At 52.7% G+C, this 20,646-nt stretch overlaps 1 protein-coding gene across 1 annotated transcript in view; it reads right to left on the reverse strand.

Moving 5' to 3' along the window:
• Window positions 1-20,646, reverse strand: part of LOC119437718 (homeobox protein EMX2) — a 92,020-nt gene that overhangs the window by 15,492 nt on the left and 55,882 nt on the right. The gene's annotated exons all lie outside the window — the stretch shown is intronic.

The following is a 20,646-nucleotide window of genomic DNA, read 5'->3' on the forward strand; positions in this document are numbered from 1 at the left end:
AAGCAAATATCGCTTACGCGAAGGCACGCCGCGTGGCCGAACAGTGTGAGGCGTAGAACGCGGAGACCACTCGGCAGGTATGGTGGTGGGTGCAGTGTGGAGAGGCAGTGCCATAATAGCCACCAACACGGCTGCACCGCGGGGTGAGTGGGGCGTGAGTATATAGACTATTCGGCTAATGCTTGGAGATTAACAAGGAACATTGAAAAGAACACGAAGAACGAGCAAGAAAAGTGTAAAACAGCGAGTGCAAAACGACTTAAACTCAGCTGTACGCATTGGAGGTCGAATGTACGTGACATACTACAGCTCAAGGAGGGGAGTTTCGCAGGCCGTCAAATGTGGCGAACGAGGTAGCCGTGCAGGTACCGAGGAAAGGGAAACGCATTCGATGGTTGCGTACAATTCGACGTAGCAATGTGGTTCGAATAAAAATGACGACAGTGGGTGATGCCTCTGGAAGAGGGGCGTTTGTGCCCCAATGGGCAACTACTATTACTATTGAACAACGTGTCCCAACTCGCTTATACTCAGACGCACAGTAAACGGAGAGACCAGTTTTGAACGCACCATGCAAACGTCGCCAAACCGCGATGAGGTTAAACGCGTCGCTATCAGGCCATAGGCGCGAACTAAGCGAGCGAAATCTAGGGCGGCTGATAAGAATCAATATTTGCGCGAAGGCTGGCAAAAGTGCTACTGAAACATTAACCCTAATGCCAGCGGCTTACGGCGAAAGATGTTATCCTTAACGTGCCCAGAGTCACAGGTGGTCCGGGCACAGAGCGAGCGAACGAGCAAAAAAAAGCGCCCGGCGATGCAAAAAGGGCTGGACGCGAAAAATATGCTCACGGCTTATGCAAACGAGAACGGAGTATGGATGGATCCCTTCTGTAAGCCGGGCTTTAAGGTTATGGCAGTGCGATCGATTGCAAGGGGATAGACAGCTAGATAATACTGAGGCAGCCAGCTCAGCAGTTTACAACGCTACGAGAAGCCCATGGAATATTCATAGCCCGTTGTAAGCGGACTGTGTTTTCGCGGATGTTCCCGTAACGTTGTTAACTGCTCAGCTACATATAGCTGTTCGCGAACAGTGAACTATACGCCAAGGGCCATTAATTGATTTCGGTGATCCCTTTTAAGCTATAGCTCAAGTCTGATCGTTGTCTAATGACAATGCCCAATGTGTGCATTTATGTCTGCAGGAACTGATGAGTACGCAAGCGAGTGCTCAAGGAAGGGCTGTTATCGGTTGCACGGCAATATAGCTGCATGGCTCACTCAGAATTACGAGTTTGTCGGTGGTACGACTCCGTTTCAACGTGTAGCTGAACAGATATAAAACTAAACCGCATGGTTTGTATATCTTCGTGCACGCGGAAGAAAGGAGAGCACGGGAAAGAAATGTCGCTCGAAAAGAAACCCCCATTTCCCATAATTATATATATAGTCTTGTTTCTTTCTTATAGCTCGCATAGGCTTATAGTTCGAGAATCACGAAATGCCCAACCGGCACTATACACGGCTGGCCGAATACAGAGCGCCACATGCGCCGCATTATTCATTCAGGAATTACTATTGCCGAACACATCACTATACGTCTTGAAGTCGTACGCGGCTTCTGACTTTTGTTACGAAGACAAGAGAAGAAAAAAAAAGGAAGAAGAATAATCGTCGCTTGGGCTCTAGAGCTCCGCTTTACAATAGAAAAAAAAAAAAAAAAAAACACACACACGCAGCGACCCGCGGGTTTAAAGGCGATGATGCGCCGCCCATCCGTCAGCACGGCGATATATGGCCGTCGGGGGATCCGCACATCGTTCCACGAACCGCGCGTACATATATATAATCGCGCGCCGTATGGGAAGACGCACTTAGATAACGCGCTGCATTCCGGCACACACACCGCGGAGCTCTCTCTGCAGGGATAGACGGCGTACACGCGTCAAGAGATAAATCGCTCGGGCCTCCGTAATGAATGAGCTCGCGATAGCGGCCGCGCGTCGAACGCATGCCTGCGCGGTGCTTCGAGTCGACGCGCATCCCTCGGGACCCACGGCGCGCGCGAGGCAGCGGTCGCTTCGGGCGTCGTGGATCACCAGTCACGGGCCCGCGGCTCCCTGGAAGAGCCCCGCCGGCCTCGTTCAGAGCAGGCGGAGCGTTACTTTCGCGATGTCCCTCTGCATTAGACGAGTCTCTCGCCTGCGAAGTGATCGGTCGGTTGGTGAGGCTATGCGGTCGCGGCATAGCGGCCTGAAAGAATAAAAATGCGTCGCCTTCTCCGTATACCGCAACCAACGAGCCCGATGCCCTTAAACCGCTGTCGCTCATCGCGATTCCCATGATCGATGAACCTTGCGCGGCCTCTCTCCGTCCACGCGACGGTCGCTCGAGGGGGACCTCGTCGTCGTCACGAGCATCGTGTTTCCGTTCGCTGCAACGCGAGAAGGCAGCCGCATTATCGCGCCCCACGAGCGACACCGCGACGTAATCAGCGCGATCAATCTGAACCACGCGTGAGAAAGAAATAAAAAAACGCGCAGTGGGGGAGAGGAGGAGTGAGAGAGATTCTCTGGAAAATTAGTTTGGCGCCCGTTGGAGCGTTCTCTTCGCGGAACAGCGACTCCGCGCGGGACCACACACGCGCGACTGTTCCGAAAACCGCGATCGAGTTCCATGAAATTACATGAGCCGAATCGATATGGCCGCGTGATGGTACATTATCGGAAGAAAAAAAAAATTAAAATCCGTTACACCAGTATTAATTCGGCGCGCTTTAAAGTTTATTCCGCGTTTCATACAGCATCGTATATACAAATCGGTAACATTATATTCATACCCGGCGGTGAGTGCACACTGGCCTCCAGGCTGAGGAGGATGAGGTCGCGGATCCAAGGTTAAACAGAGCCGATCACATTGGTTACCCACGGTGGTGTATTCTGTACAGGGTACCTCAATACCACGGCGGCGCTGACAAATTCTGGTTGAGGCGACAACACTGAGCCCGATGGTGGCGGCAAGGACACGAAAACATCGACACTCGCGAGGCAAAATGCTAGCATCTGTGCCGGTTTTTGTCCATCGGCAGATGTCTCTCTTCTTGATAACTGTAGTGACGCATCGGGCCTTCAATGCGTTTCTTTTTTTTTTTTATTTTGTATCGATTGACCTGAGAGGGGTGACCAAAGGACGAAAGCGCACCGACAGAGGCAAGCGGGAATCTGCACAGAAGAACATTCTGCCGTACAAACACGGGTACATAGACCGAAATAAGCCGGATTTTGAGCGCTTTGTATAATTCTCTAAGTTAACCTCAAGGCAGACATTCAACCACGTAGGAGTGGTTAAAAACGACCATGACGTAATATATGCCTATTGATACCATGACCCGTAATTCAACTTTCGGAGTATGAGCTGGTGTTTTCCGAATCATCTACATGAAAGTGAACGGGGCTTCGAAAAATTTGCAGCGTAAACACCCGAACTAGCGATCAGCGTTATTAATTGTGCACTAGGTATGTATTTTACAGGTTAACTTGGCAAACGATAAGCGCGGATGCAAGTTGTCAGAGATAATCCCGAAAGAGGGAGATAGAGTTAATTCGGATATACCGAGAGACCACGGTTTAACTATACATACGATTCTATAGTGGAATGCAATAGGAGGAACGGGCGGTGCAAATCACTATCGTGCGCGCAAATTTATCGGTGTTGAGTCAGACAGTTCGTCGCGCTTCGCCATCCAGAGCCTTTTCAGCGTGCATTCGATGCGAGCCATCCAAACCGGACGTAACCTGAAAGGCGTCTAACCAAATGACACGAGTCGAACGCGTGCCAAATGTAAAAAAAAAAAAAAAAAAGGGCCACAAGGTGGCAGTAAACATCAGATATGACTGTCAAAGTTAGCGATGGCTTTCTTGTGAGACCAGCTGCATATCCCCTGCCACCCGTGACACACGACACCTGATGGGCACATCAGCAGGCGCCCGAAGTAGCTATCTCACTTCCAACCACAACGTCAAACGATACCACGACATATTATATCTTGTTGTGATCACAGCACCACCAGCTAAAACGCCGTAGCAACCCCCAGCATCCCTAGTATCCTGGCTGCAACTTCGTTGCAATGACTATCCATCCGGCGGGCGCTACAGAATTACTTTCTGCGCCCTCGAGGATACATGCGCAGATCCTATACACCACTCTGAGAGTCTGCATGGCGCACAACACTCCGCTTGTCAAGCGCGTCTGTTACGTGTTAGCTTAGTGATTCGTGCTTCCGGCTCGCATCTGTACATTGCGACAAAGGCGCAAATTCGATTGCCAGATGGCGGTATATAGTGGGCACATTTTTGTTTTGTTTCGCCCCATGGCGAGGATGAGACTTTTATGCATGGCGACGACCGGACGGCGTAACGGAAAGGGTGGACGGTCACAGCGAACTGCAGGAGCCCCCGGTAGAATCTAGCGATTCTTTCCGCTCTGTTCTGTGCCACACTTATTGTCACAACATTCTTCACGGCCGGCTGATAAAGCGGGCACGGCGCCTCTCTGACCACTCACAAGCGCGAAAGGGAATGACGTGTAATGGTTACATTATCCCGGCCCATGTTTCGAGCTCTTGTCTGCTACATACAGTCTAGTAAAGAAAAAACGCGGTACGATTAACACACAGCACGAAGCTGTATCAACTGCAGCGCGAAGGCCCGCCGATACAAAATAAAAAGCGGTGACGTCATCGCTACTGCAGCTGCGCGGAAGCCAAGCGCTGGTCTTCTTCTTCAGCCAACAATCGCCCGCGAGAAGCACCGGCAGCGAGGCCGCCGGGCGAGTCAGCTGCTTCGGGACGCCGTTCACGCAGCGAGGCCGCCGAAACGTGAATCGGGAGGCATTGCGGCGGACAGGCTTCGCCTCGAGGCTGGCGAGAGACACATGCGTGGGCCGCGCACACCGACACACACGCGCGGCGTCGTGAGGCCGATAAGGCACCCCGCGCGCGCCTGTGTGTATACGCGCATGCAGACGCCCACGTCCTCGCTCCACTGGCGCTTGGTCGTGCCGCTCGAGGGCCGGCCCGAAGACGTGTCGCCGAGCGACGTGGAGAAGAAGCCCGCAGCGCCCGCTGGCACGCCTCGGAGACGAGGGCCTGCGCTGCCTCGTCACGTATGGGTGCCAGGGTTTGCATAGTAACGGGTATGGCGGGGCGATCTCGACGCCGCCACGCTACGCCCTGGACTCGAGTATACTATATACGCCCCGATGAAGTTTCCACTCTCTTCTTCCGCACCGCGAATGAGACCAGTAGATGTCGTTTGAGAGGTTTGAGTATCGCGAAGTCCTGACAGGCTCTATGTGAAGGGTACCGAGCGACGCATGCATTTCGAACAGAGGTATACGTTCACGTTCAGGGAGAAGCAGCGACCTGCACGTTTCAAACCTTCCTCCTAGACATATATACCCCCCCCCCCTCTACGCCAGGGGGTAAAGGAGGGGGGGGGGGGGTATTGTTGGTTGGAATCCTATTTTCCATTTGACCACACTGCCACCCGCCCCCATATGAAACCCTTTCTGAGCGAGCTGTTCCGTATGCTATGTAGGTAAGCGAAGGAGGCTCCATGTATCCGCTAGTCGACGAAAGTCGTTGACGCTGCTTCGATGTGTCAAGCGAAATGCTGGATCACGTGACGGCGTTATACCTGTTTTTAGGCTCAGAACACGGCGGCTCTGAAAATCACTCCGCAGTCGCCCACAATATATATGATATAGCACGAAAGTTGCAGGCTCCTGTCGATGTGTACTACCAGATCCATTATTCTGCCTGTCAGTAAAGCAGTTTGGATTGTTCAGTAAGCAGAAGTTCATTGCGGCAGAAGGGAAAGAAAGCACAGTGAAAATTAATAGAGTTGCTGTAAAACTAACTGTGTCTGCATCGAACCGCAACGATGACAGCTTCCTATTGATCCGAAGTGAATTTTCCTCCGCACTAGTCAGAGTCCTTGGGAATGGTACTAAGACAACCAGCGACCCCCGACGCCATTTGAAGTCAGTTAAAAACGTCGAGCTTCGCTTTTGAGCCTGTACAGTTGTTTTCATTACATCCTCTTTCGCGCACCATCCCCGGCACTGTTTTTCGTTAAAAATGTCACGCTCTAATGAATTCATATCTAAGCGCATATATCGACCTCGTGTGCTTGCCGAGTCTGCAAACCACGGCAAGTTTCAGCCCTCGAAACGCGGCCACAGCAACGCAGCCGACAAAGAAAGACCGGGCAGCCCCTTCACCGAACAGCCTCATCAACTTAAATAGCTGCGCGACTATACAGACAGAGAGATCAAACCGCCGCACAGTCGTGCGCGAGGCTTGAATGGACCTCGCGCTCGGCCGCAATTCGTTATCCGAGCACGCACGCCCGCAGCGCCGGCGGCCACGAGTAAGGTTTCCGCGCAGGCATCGGCGCTCGCGTCATCGGGGCCAGCCGAATCGTCGCTGCACGCGATGAAGACCCTGCGCACTCACGGAGGACTACATCAGCGCCGAACGCGTCTTGGTGATCCTGCCACGCAGTTGTGTGCGGCCCTCAACCGAATTACGCACAAGCTGCAGTTTTCCCTCCAGCTCTGACTGACTCGCACAGCCGTCTACAGCGCCTGGAGAGGCTTCAGTTTGGACAAAGCCGCGTGCTTTAGGTCAAAGTGGTCGGCGACGATGAACGTCACAACCGTGAAGCCGTTCCAACGCGGGAATCTTCACGTAGCCCATAGGCGCCCAGGCGGTGCAAGCTCCAGCTCGCTGCACCGAATTTCCTTGGACGGCGGCGCAGCGCCGGCGGCAATGGCGGACGCATCGTCGAGGCAATGAAGACCGCGTACACTCGCCGTACACTCGACTATGCCCCTCACTCACCGCAGCCTCCGCTTCACGGTCCGCACGCGTCCACACGCAGGCGACCGGAATGCAGTCGTATATGTACGGCGCGGTCATCGATACACATCGGCCGATACGTGCGTACAAGCACGCGAAAGGAGCGCTCGAAGAAGAGATTGGCAAATAAATAAAGAATAAAAAAATGTGCGCCGGCTGCTCTATTGCGTGTTCAGAATGGTCGAGCGGCGCGGCTCGGACGAGGGGGAGCCACAAGACGAAGACACGCGCCATGTTTTCGTCGTCGATGGCGCTTCGAAAGGGTCTCGCGAGTGGCGGACGAGTGAGCGTGAATGTACGTTGGCGATTCAATTTACGACTTCCTGTTCGCAGGGGCCTAAACGACGGCGTTTTCGAGCAGTTTTACTCTTGTTGCCGATTTCTTGTGCTTCGTCTGCCCGCAGATCTGCGCCACTGTCCTCTGCTGCCGCCGGCAAGGCCCGCTGGAGGGAGGGCAGCGGTGTCGCAGACAAGCTCTCCCCTGGAGGCTCGATATCTAAGCCGGTGCCGCAGCTGAATGAAAAACCCCGTCCGGCCGGCTCGCATCGAAACACTTAAGCGATACGCGGACATTACAGGAGACGCGCAGATTAGGGCGCTCATTTGAGTCGGCGTCCGCTTCTTGCTGCGCGGCCGATAGTGGAGGAACGTTGGATGCTTTCGGCTTTCCTTTCGCGACGTCCTTGTTTTGAGCTTGTTCGTTTCTGCTGGCGCGGCGGCGGAGGGGTGTTGTATCAATGACCTCTTGCGACCGTGGCGCGAACGACTGGAGCAGTTCGCCTTGTGGGCGTAGCTCGCCGGACGGGCATTCGCCGCCCGATGCGCCCATCTCTCTGCGTGTTCGTCGCCACGTGAGAAGAGTTCGGGAGGGGGAAAAAAAAAGGAGGCGATCGCGGCCTGCCACCGCGGAAGCGCCACTACTGGGCGTGCCGAGACGCCCGCAGTTATACGATGGCACCTCTGCAGTCGGCCATGCGAACGACACCCGGAGCTCCACTGGGGGGAAGCCTTTGCACAGCAGTGTTGGGTCGCGCGCTGAATCGCCCTCGTTGATCGGGAGAAGATTTGCACGCACGCCCACTCCGCCGCGCACTCCCACGTGCGCCACAAGCGATGCTACGCTCACCCATGTGGCCAATGGTGCTACCCGGAAGGAAGATTATGCGCTCCGGTATACGTGCTATTATCCCCTTCCCGATGACGTCGTCGTGGATATGAGCGAGGCCACAAGTACGAATAGCTATATACGCAAAGGAAGCGTATAGTATATGCATATATATATATATATATATATATATATATATATATATATATATATATATATACGGCGAGGACTGTTCGTTTTCTGCACGAACAAAGTGCACTTACAACATTAAATAGTGCCATGAGAAATTCTTTCTTTGGGAGTTGGTAAGATGGCAACGATATCAATTCGAGCTATGTATGCTCGAAATGGTATTGTTGTGCTTTATTAAAGCACGTGAACTTCAAGTATATATCCGCATCTAGAGCACCTTCTTGATATCGCATACGAATGAACTGTGGACTATAGCCGAGTACGGGGCGATGTGTTAATTTATTTGGCCATTCTTTTCTGCAGATGCGAAGAAAGACACGAACAGATAACTAACTATCTAGAAACGGAAAAAAAGACGACCTGGCGCCTTCCGAGTCACGAGTTTCGTTGTGCGCACTGTACGTGATAATCTTTATATCATCATCATCATCATCATCATCATCATCATCATCATATATTTATGCCCACTACAGGACGAAGGCCTCTCCCTGCGATCTCCAATTACCCCTGTCTTGCGCTATGTAGATGATTCCAACTGGCGCCTGCAAATTTCCTAGTTTCATCAGCCCACCTAGTTTTCTGCCGTCCTCGACTGCGCTTCCCTTCTCTTGGTATCCATTCTGTAACTCTAATGGTCCACCGGTTATCCATCCTGCGCATTACATGGCCTGCCAAGCTCCATTTTTTTCCTCTTAATGTCAACTAGAATATCGGCTATCCCCGTTTTCTCTCTAATCCCCACCGCTCTCTTCCTGTCTCTTAACCTTAGGCCTAACATTTTTCATTCCATCACTCTTTGTGCGGTCCTTAACTTGTTCTCGAGCTTCTTTGTTAACCTCCAAGTTTCTGCCTCATATGTTAGCACCGGTAGAATGCAATGATTGCACACTTATCTTTTTAACGACAGTGGTAAGCTCCCAGTCAGAATTTGGCAATGCCTGCCGTATGCACTCCAACCCAATTTCATTCTTCTGTAAATTTCTTTCTCATGATCAGGGTCCCATGTGAGTAATTGACCTAGATAAACGTACTCCTTTACAGATTCTAGAGGCTGACTGGCGATCCTGAATTCTTGTTCCTCTGCCAGGCTATTGAACATTACCTTTGCTTTCTGCATATTAATCTATATATAGGCACGGGTTTTTTGCAGACACGCGATGAAAATTGTTGGGTTCGTCGGGTTCACGACGTTCTTTTTCGCAAGGACTCTGCTGAGAAGAATATGTACTATATTATGTACCACTGAGGAAGGCATTGACACGTAGTAAATGTAAAGGGTAGCCACTGATAGCTTGAAATCACCTTTACTATACAGCATAACCTTAAAGATTTGCTGGTACTATATTCTTTCCCCGGTATAGGTGTACGACAACATTACTGTACCGAGCACAATTACTGTTACTATACCATGATGTTGTTTCGCAGTAACCCACTTGGTTGCAGCCACGTTTCTGTCACTGGCCGAAACTTTTCGCGACGTGCCCATCAATGTGCTTATTCGTTCATCTGCGTGTTGAGTTATTTTGTTCTAGGTAATTGCAACATTGCTATCACACAATTCACCAAACACCAAAAGCTTCTCAACATGCCACCAGTCTAGCTGATTCGCGTACTCACAGGGAAGCTCTGCCACAGATACCTTTTTTTCCCTAATTATTCTCGCAACTGACGTAAACATTTGCGTTTGGTATACCAAACGCAGCTTTAAGAAACGCTGTAAGAAACATCATTCCGTAACCTTGTGTCAGAGATGCGTATAGACCGTTAGACGGAGATCCCTCGCGTTTTCCTTCCAACATGCTCATCTACACTGCGCTTGGTGAGAAAGGAAAATAGCGCACACGATAGCATACGAACGTAGCTGTGCCCCATGTGTTTGTATTCGCTGTACGTTGATTCAACCCTCGCCCATTGTACGTCCGCCGACGTATTGGTAGAACATTTCACGCATCATGCGGAGGTTGTGGGCTCCGCTCCCATCGGCGGCAAGTTGTCTTTCATTCCACTTTCTCTTCCAATGTAATCATAATGTCTACATTCCACTTAAGCCAATTCCTTGACTGCATTTCATTTGGTCCTGACTAATACGTTTACTTTGTAACTCTTGCGGCTCCGGAAGCCAAGCGGCTCGGCGTAATTGCGCGCCGCGTGCACCGAGAGGCTGTCGCACCCCTCTGCGAGTGAAGTGGTCGTCTCAGCCAAGGCAATCGGACAGCTACTAAGCATCCGTTCCGACGGCGGCCCGGGTCGCCGCCGCCGCTTGGAACGAGACTCGATACCAACGGGCTCATAACCTCTCGGGAGCGTGCAAAGAGAGAGCGCGGCCGAGCCTGCAGCCACAGCGTGAAACACGAGGAGGCTCTCTTTCGTGTATGTCCCGACGGCACCGTCGACAGGCCCCCGCTGTCCAGTTTAGGCGGCCGGAAACGGCGATCATCTCGCCGCCGCAGAAACACATAGGGTCAGCTGCGGGAGTTCCGAAGAGCTTTGACGCGGCACTGTTGATGACGAGGGGGGTCCCTCCCTCGGCATCGCCGTACGTACGGCTCCTTCTTCCCGCCGGCGCTCTTTACACGCGGAGACCGGTCACACAACGCCGCGGCTGCTCGTGCAGAAGCAGCGGCCAGTCGGTGGATGCGCCCAGGAGGGGGCGGCCTCGTCGTCAAAGACAAAGAGTAGGGGGAGGGGGGCAGCGAGCGGACCACTGCAATGTGGCCCCCAGCGCGGCCGACCGAAAGACGGACTGGACCGACGGTCCGTTCGACAGGCGCGCTGCCGCCTCGCTCGTTCGCGCACCACACGCGCGCGAGGGCGAGAAAGACTCGGTCTTCTTCTTCTGGCTGGCTCACACCTATTTGTCATGTTGACGCTGCCGGCTTTTTCTGGACCCCCCCTCCAGACATGCACCGGCGTCGCCTGCAGAGCCCGTGGTAGAAAGAGGGGGAGGGGAGCAACGGCGAGCGACAACTGCTGACCCCAGTGGCACGACACGTCTCGCCGCCGCCGCTTCGAGGAAGCAGCTCGGCGGCGGTGCGAGGCATCTTCTCGTCTATCGCGCGAGGCGAAATGGATTGTCAAGAAGCGCCCGATTGCCTGACGCGCGCGCGCGCTCTCTCTCTCTCGAAGAGTGCTGCTGGGGTCCTTTGTTTCTCGATCAGCGCGCGTCGGAACAAGCTTAGAACCGCTGCCGAAAGAGTTGCGTGCACGGCAGACTTCTCCGGGAGAGCGACAAGGCGTGGCAGTCTCCTTAGTATAGCGTGAAGGTTAATCCTGCACTGGCGCTGTGTATATACCGTGCATGTTTCAATGGGAGCTCGAACTTCACGCGTGCCAAGCTTTTCAGCGCAGCTGCCCGCAAAGAAGCTTTTGGTCCCGAGCAGCATCACGGAGTTCGCTGTCGAAACGATGGCGAACATTCTATTTGGTCACAGCTGGTTTCGCTTTGAGCACTTATGGTGCGAAAGGTTTACCTTTTTTTCCCCTCTTTTGAATCAGTGGTCTACACTATGCCGCACGCTCAATCGAAATGCTTTGATGAACGCAAAGAACACACTAAGCTGACAAGCGCGTCCGGAACAGGCGCGTGCAGATACGTGTCGGTATCACACGCACCATGAAACGCCACTTTGAGCGCTGTTTTGTGCCTCACGACCTTTTTCAATGCGCGTCAAACTCGTGCGCTCGAAACGTCTCAGCCCGCGGGCGCTGAAAGTGCAGCTTGCAGGGCTCGTGCGTCCGGTCACCCTAGTTTTTAACCCTGAGGCACCCTGACACGCCATTGTGCTACTCGCGGGTGTTGTGTGGGCGATCCGACGCCTGATCCGAATTTTGCTCGCGCCTTCCTTAGGCACGCCGCTGGACTCGTGGTGCACGCACTGAAGCTGCTGCGCTTTCGAAACTATAGTTGCTATGCGGTGTTGCACCCCGTTTGAAACCCTTCACACAGCCCTATCGCGAGCGTGGACACGGCATTCGGTCGCAACAGACGGTCGCACTGCACGTAACTTCACCGACGTGTCGTGTGTACGGCTTGTTTTAGAAGAGGAACAGAAGTATAGAGGGCGGGTGAATCGGTGTTCATACGAGGTGGGGGGGGGGGGGGGGGGGGGGGAGCGGCTCGCGCATCATCTACCGCTTCTTCGCGGGTTTGTTTGCACCGACACATTATTCATGTATGCGGGCACCTCGAAAGACAGTGAGGAATAAGGTGGTGGTTGTGAAGTTGAAGCGTCGTCGTTTCTGTCTTTTTGTTTTTTTCCTTTGTCACGCTTTAATTCGGTGCCTGGCAGTGACAAAACGCTCCGGGAGGGTCCTGTCCTCCTCCTCGTCTTCGCGCTCTCGTCCGGACCGCGAAGGTGATCAGCGCGCGTTGTAACACCGCCGCTGTCGCCTGAGCCGAGTCTACCGCCCATGTATGCCTATGTCCGCTTCTTCCCGAGTGGCGCGGCGGGAGAGACGACGCTCTTCTTTTGCGGGCATCAACTGAGCCGCGACGTGCCTGTCCCGTGTGTAACAAGCCGCTGATCATGCTCGCGGTGGTGCGCCCCGTTGGACGCCCATTCATTCGCCCGGTACTTGTTTTTTCGCGCGATCTGCCTTTTTCTTCCTCTTGCGCGTGCGTTGCAAGCAGTGGCCGCAACGTGGAGCCGCGCGCTTCACTGAAGACGCGGTGGCCGATGATTGAGCGAAACAGATGCATTTATGAAAGTTATACAAGCTCGCTGCGACTTTTAGTGAAAACCGCGTGGAACATACTTCCGGTGTACTTTTACGTACGTGCGTATGCTTTACGCCACGCTATGTCCAAGCTTTTAAACAGGATCGAATATAGCGATGTTCGGTGGTTCTCACACGAAGAGTCAAACGCGTGGCATGCGTTCCATCTCCGTTCATACGGAGTGGACATCACGTCGAGTAACACATCTACGATGGCACGCTACGTGAAAAAAGACACGTTGAAAATACATTTAGTGCGGTTGTCGCTCGGACATTCCGATCAAACGTGACGAAAGTAACGATGACAGTTTAAGAGCTTTTTAAAGCGCTTCGCGAACTCATATTGCGTGAAACCTCGCTCAGCGAAGTCAGTGGTCAGTGACCGAGCCGAGAGAGGTTATGTTATGTGCGAGACTGATAGTCCGCAGCGCTGTGACCTCTGTCAGCCACAAAGCTTCGTCGGTTTGTGCCACGGTCATCAATGCAGAGACAGTTGCCTGTTTACACGCAGACACTTGAGGCTGCGTTGCCCAGCGCTGTACTATACCGAAACTGGAATTTCATCCCCGTGATTATTATTATAACGCGAAGATGCGCAAACAGAAAGTTTATAAGAGCAGATGACGAGGGCATCGAAAGACTGCTGCAAAAACGCAAGCCTGACAGACGATGCAGAACACCTCAGAAGCCATGATGGATGGATATATCAGTTTCTGACGAAATATTTACAGAGCACAGATAGTGTGTCGGGCTTGCCATCGCAGTTTGCATGTACGAGAACTTCGGTTATAACGCACACCAAGTATAAGGTGCAAAGTTTCACTTATTGTCCATGGCATCGTCACCTCTTATATAGTTGTCGCCTCTATCACTCCCGCACGAGCAAATTAAGCGTCGCCGGCGCGCACAAGCGCCCGTTCAATAGGCGCACAAGCGCTATGCAATTAAGCGCTCGGCAACGCAACTTCCGAGAATTTCGCGCATCGATCGCGGCCGCCAACAAACGAGCCGACTATATTATAATAGCTATACGGCCCTTTGTCATTACTACGCTGGTGCTTTAATTCCAACTAAACGAGTGCCGAAGAGGCGGAAATGAAAAAAGAAAGAATGCAGAGGTTGGGACAAACGCCTCTGAGTGTAACGTCGCACAAAGGGCCTCGCTAACAGCCGCCTCGCGCTCGGAGCGCGCGAGGCAGCGCAAGCGGCGACCACTCATTGGGGCGACGCCGTATAGTATAATTGTTAATGGTCTCCAGCTGTCCTTGCTCGGATCGGGGCCGACCTCGTTAATGCGCAGTTTTCGCTTTTGTCCCCGCAACGGATGTGCCTTGTCCCCTCTCTCGGGAGCCTACAGCGCCGCATAGCGCTGCAGCATGAACGCATGCGTGGTCCAGCGCATGCGTTATGCGCGCGCACACGCGCGCTCAAGCGGCGGCCGCTGCAGCCTAATGAGAGAACGACGGCGAGAAAAAGGAGCGCTGCTATTATGTACCTCTCGTTGTGCGAGCGAGCGCAGCTACATCGGACTTCGAAGGACGGTGTGCATGGTGGACAGGTGAAGACAAAAAAGAAAGCGAGAAACACTAAATGGCGAGACGGCTGGGCCATATACGGGGGTGGACGGTGGGGCATCGGAGAGCCCTGAGATCCACGCGGCTCTTCGCAAATTGGAATATAGCCGCGGCTGTAAGCGCTGCCGTATAAGCCGAGAGAGAGAGAGAGGGTGATGCCGGCTGCATTTGCGCGCGCGCGAGCGGTAATTGCCTCCAGGACGGTCGGTTCCGCTGCCGCGCATCGGCGCAGTGCGTGTGTCCCATTACGTAATCGTCGACTTGACGGCAAAATGCGGCGGCTCAGCGTTTTCTGTGGCGGTGTTGGCGCGGTTTCGGTGCGTAACGGGTTATTTATATACGCGAGCGCGCACGAGGCAGCTGCATGGTTTCTGTCTAATACGCGCAAATGCGCTGTGTGTGTGTATATGCGTGTATACTACTGGTCTGTAGCTGCGCGTACAGGAAGAAAGTACGAAGCGCGCCAACTCTGATTTCCCTAGAAAAGCTATAGGGTGAGGTCGGGCTGGCTGTCTTCATTATAGTCCCAGTTGGCGCGACTCCGTACAGACTTCTGCGTGGTATGCAACAACGGAACTCTATAGTGATCTTCGCTGCCAGTATAGTTTAGGTCACGTGGGCTTTATTTCTCGCCGGAGAGGTTTCCGAAATGCTGCCGCAGGCTGCATTTCTATCCTCACGGACTCCCAGCAGGCCTGCCGCAACTTCCTACAGCGAAGAATCGCAAGACCTGCGGCACAAGTCCTAGCCCAAATACCCAAGGAGGACACTGACGACAACACCATCCAAACCACCATTTGGATACCGGGTCACGCTGCCATCACAGGTAACCTGTATGCCGACGGAGCAGCTCGAGAATTTTCACATAACCGAGCACTCATCACGCCGACTGCAGATGACCCTGACCCAGTTGACCCCGAGTATTCAGCAATCCTGAACTATACCACAGAGGGAGTCGCTTGCGATATCCCCCACGCCATCGAATACTAAAGACGGAGGATGCCGCTGCCTGGCGTAGGCTCCAGACAGGCACTTACACGAACCTACACATATTACATCGCATGCACCCCACAGCCTACAGGGGCGAATGCCCGTGGTGTGGGGCCACACCAACCCTATACCACATTAGGGGGGAGTTCACGCTACACAACATAGAACACCACGAGGGAGCAATGGGAGGCACGGCTGTCCAGCTCGGCCCTCGACGACCAGCTCAAGCTCATCCAGAGAGCAGAGAAGATGGCAAGAGCCAGCGGAGCCCTGGACTAGGGGCCCCGACCATTAGAGATGCCCCATTGGGGAAGACAAAACTATCTTTGGATTAAAGTTAATCTATCTATTTGCATTTCGTGCTACTTGCACACACCTGTAGTTTCCAAGTATAGTGATGCGAATTAAGGGAAACAAGGAACGACATTAACGTGAGAATCGCGCAATAATTACACTTTGGGGGGTGTGACTTGAAGGTAAACATTGTCCGGTATTCGAGGTGTTCAAGAGCGTATGCGCGTCACGGCCGCCATAGTGGTGCAGGAAGAAGCACCGACCGCCGTCTCTCTTAGCTATAGTATTTTAAGAGAGTGTGTCAAACTTTGACAATGACAACTTGCACACCGTCGTACGACGCTGTGCAAGTTGTCGGTGATTTCGCAAGCGCGCGACGAATGCGCTTCTCTCTCTTCCCACATCTCCTGCTGTACGTGCATGCTGCCTCGAACGAACGTGCGTATACTGCGCAACAAACGATAGTATTTTTCTGCGCTGTCGCCAGGCATTAGCGTCATAAGGGAGCAGCGCAAAGAACGAGGAGACAAATCAACGATGTCAGCGTCCCTCAAGTAGAGCTTTCTATCACCTCAATGCCTTCGCGCTATAATTGTCTCTGGAAGCACCGCATGTCACCGTGACAAAAACGTATGTCGCGATGCCGGCTGGCTTGATTCACATCGACATATGCTGCTGTATAAATTTTAGTCCACGAGTGCTGCCATATCGATCACCTCGGGGGGAAATATTTACACGAGATTACAGACATTTTAGCACAGAGTTATATATACATAACTATACGTATACAAGCCTATTTAACTCCGTAAATTCATAGAGTTGCCTTAAAACGGCTGACGGAGTTTTGTGGCCGCGGTCTTACAACTAACCAACATAAACCATTTTGAACAGTCTCAGGCTGGCTTTCCTGCAGTGCACACCATTTATCAATATGCAGGCCGGCATAACTGTGAAATATCGATCGTATCGCAGAAAAGCCACATTTATGCTTGAGTGAAAAGCACCTTCGCGATTCCTGCGATCAGGCGTTGTTATAGGAGCCCTCCACCACTGAGGGCCTTTGAGCATATAGACGCTCACAGTGCCTATATATAGTTACAAACTTTTAGCTACCGAGTCACGGAGGCCCGTTTACAAAGCTTGTATGCTCATTATGCTTAGGCACGGCGTTATCTTCTATGCGGCAGCAAATGTGGACGTATATTTAGCCTGCAGAACAAGCGGGGAAACCTAAATTGTTCTGCGGTGAGGCTATAATAGCAGACAGCTTGAAGTGTACTGGGGCAAAGCATGGGAAAACACCCAACGAAGGGAATATTAGACAGTATATATCAAGTTACAGCCCGGGGCATAAAAGGCTTTAAAGATTCGATGGTTTGTTGCAACAAATGGGCGGGTCTGAAGCATCGAGATAAGACGCAAGAGAATGGCAAAAAGTACAAGTGTCACGAGAGGAGAAGAGGACTAAGAAGGAGAGAAGGCAAACTCTGCTTGGTTCATTACACGCACACCTGAATAAAATTGATAGATTAGCTAAGGTGACCACACGGATTGTAAGCACACAAATTACGTCCTCGGAGAAGACAAAGCGAAGTCAAACAAAGGGCAATAGATGGCACACAAGACGTTATGACAGCCGCTGTACACGGAAGAAAAGGAGCCATGCGCGCACGCAATGACAGCTGTGCACAGCAGCCACAGACGCGAGCGGTTGAAAGCAGAAAAAGTAACCATAAAATAAAATTGAAAAAAAAAAAAAGTTCTGGTCTGCAGTAGGCGGCGCTCACTCTCGGTTACCCACTGAGTGAACGACGCCTACAGTATTGGTGGCGTCGTAATTCATTTCGTTCATGTTCGATGTTTGTTAACACGAACCACGAATACTGGGGGACCGCTAAATAGGCGCAATAGAGGAGCGAACATGACGAGCTTGCTGGCACTGGCCACCATCCCGCTTCAAAAGGGACGGGGGCTGATCCATTAAAGCGTATTTTAACGAACGAGTGGCAAACGAACAAAGAACGACGGATAACACATACGGAAAGAAACGAAAGCCGAATCTCCTCGCTCGCTCGCAGCGATAAGCGGTTCTCGAAAAAGTGTCGTGTTTGGCGAAGAAAGACAACGTACGCTTTGAAAGGCATAAACCGGCGATCGAGACTGCAACGACCCACGGGCAGAAACGAGAACTGTATAGAGGGGGTGGGGCTGGCCGAGAGGTCAGTCGGCAGCAAGCGCGCGCCACCTGTCCAATTAGTGGAACACGTCACCTGGACAAGCGCACGCAGATGGTCGCGGTCTTTCTTGGCTCGTGAGCGCAAATCGCAGCCGACGACGGGGCCGGCGCTCTCGCCTATGCCAGCAGCCACGTCGCTCAGTTTAGAAACGAGGACCCACATTTTGGTCACGATCATTATACGTTTCTCTTTTATTCATTCCTCTCGCCCCTCGGCTAGCGAGCCGCCCTTATCGCAGGGATCGATCGCTCTGCTCAACGAATCACTCGGCGCCACCGACGAGCGAGCTTGAATACCGTAACAGATTTGCCATCGGAAACGTGCCCGTTATAAAGTTCGGCCAACGTTCTCGTCAGCTTTCCCAGAACTACGCGTGCAAGCAACGCTGAATACGCGCGAAGAACGGCATGATGATTTTGATGCCCGAACATCATTAGCTACTCTGACGCTTACAGTTTCTAGCCCCCTTGTTGGTACGGCCAAACACCAAGTACACCACACAGCGGTGACTTCACCAGTGGCACCACACTGCGCCGTGGCGGTAAAGGGCCTTAACAAACTACGTGCGTTTTATCATCTATGAGCGAGCGGCCACAGCCCGGCCGCCCTCAGCTCCGAGCTCCTACAGAAGCACTGCATCAAGGAAAAGTTTCCGTTGACGCGTCAGCTTTCGGGACACTCCGCATCGCAAGAGTATAGCAAGAGTTTCGCTATCCGGATGCAGTGCCTAGCAGGCCTAGTGGGACGGCGGCGGCAGCCGCAGGGGCATCGGCAGCAGCGCCTGCGGAGGCAGACGAAGGACCAGCAGCCGGCACACAGTCCGGCGTGGTCCAGTGACGGTAGAGGGGAAAGAGGGCGACGCGGGCTGGAAGGGGAGGGGGGGGGGGAGGCCCCCGCCGCTAACGGCGTCCATAAATCACGGCCTCTCGGTAATCAATTGGGACGGCCACGCCTCGAAGCGTTCCTCCCTCCCCTCCACGTTCCCCCGTTTCTGCCGGAAAGCAACCACGCCTGCTGCTCCTCTTCGGCGAAACGCCGCCGCCATCTTGTTGTTCTTCGAGGAGGGAAAAGAGAGCCCAGAACCGCGTGCGTCGTCGTCGACGGCGACGAGCGGTGTTCGAAGAGGGAGGCGTGCGAGCAGCCGAATTTCAAACGTGGAGTGGGGGTCTCGGTCGCCAAACCACCTCGCTCTGCGGCCCAGCGTTGACCAGATACGTCTAGCGGTCGTGCTTTGTTATTTGTCGGCCACCCTTTTTGCCGGCACTATCACCTGCCCCATTTGCTGTGGTTGGACAGCGACAATACCAATTACATTGCTTCGATTCTACGAGCGTCAAAGTATCCAAGTATACAAGTCAACAAATAGGTCGCGAACCGGGCGCTCCCGCTTGGAGCGTACAGCTCGCTGAACTGTTCCTCTTTTAGAGCAGGCCCTCACAGCTTGTGCCAACAACTTTGAACGAAAAATGCTTCCAAACCGCAATTTCTCTCGTGGCGGTCACACACATGCCGGACGTGAAAAGTATAGCTGAATCATGCTAATGTCGCCGCGTAGGAAGACGCAACAGGCAGACGTCTCTGCAGCTAGAACGAACGACACAGGTGCTGTGTGCCATGCGGTTCTCAAGTTCCTGAAGACTGTGCGTTCACAGGGAGACAACTACAGCGAGGAGCCCGCAGTTATGGACAGAGTAGGTTGTGTCCCTGCATTGCAGTGCAATCAACTCGAAAAGATATTCGCTAAACCGGAAACGTCGACCATTAAAGCTTGCTATCGTGATTCCTGGACAGGCCTTAAAACTCGCAGCCAAGATTATTTACGCATTCGCCGTAAGACCGGTACTTACTTTTCGGCGACCTTCTCGGGGCGCGGCGTCAAAGGAGGACACCATTAAAGATGGCTCTATTTTACGGCCATCTTTGCGGACCTCAGCGCCATGCGAGAAACTATACGTTGTGGAGATTAAACCGTGAAAAGTAAAGCCCTTCTTTTATTTAGCGCTTAGAAAAGAACGGGGCGAGATGACTGCTGCACAAAATCCTGAGTAAGGTGCTTATAATTAGCCGGGATACGGGCAGACCCGACTGGAGGCTACTGCGGTTAATGGCGTACAATACGCTCCACAAGACACGTACGTGCGCAGTTTCTGTAAGTATATCGTGCCATGTGTCGATTAGTCGAACTATTTACTGCATAACAGCAACAGGCTATCCCACAGTACACACTGTCTTCTGCTCAAGCACAAGTTAGCGAGCACACGACGTCGTCTTCGTCCGTTATATAAAGTATTGCATTCAGCACCCTCCGGAATACACGCACAGGTGCCAGCAGTGTCAGAATTTGTGTGGTGCACAAAATCCCGCGTTAGCTGCTATAGGTGCGCAATATCGCATGCAGTGTTTAGCATCCCCGGCTTTCAATAGTATACATTACCACAGGACCAATTGTTCAATCCCTAACGGTTAAATAGTGGGCAAAATTCAGTTATCTATATATGCCGAGGGTGACGCTGAGTATGAGCTGGTAGTCTGGTGCAAAAAAAAAAAAAAAAAAGAACGAAAGAACTCGGGCGGAATCGCGGGTTCTGCGCAAGCACACTTCCGATGAGAAGT

The sequence above is a fragment of the Dermacentor silvarum genome, chromosome 1 (assembly GCF_013339745.2).
Source record: "Dermacentor silvarum isolate Dsil-2018 chromosome 1, BIME_Dsil_1.4, whole genome shotgun sequence".
NCBI classification, from domain to species: domain Eukaryota; kingdom Metazoa; phylum Arthropoda; class Arachnida; order Ixodida; family Ixodidae; genus Dermacentor; species Dermacentor silvarum.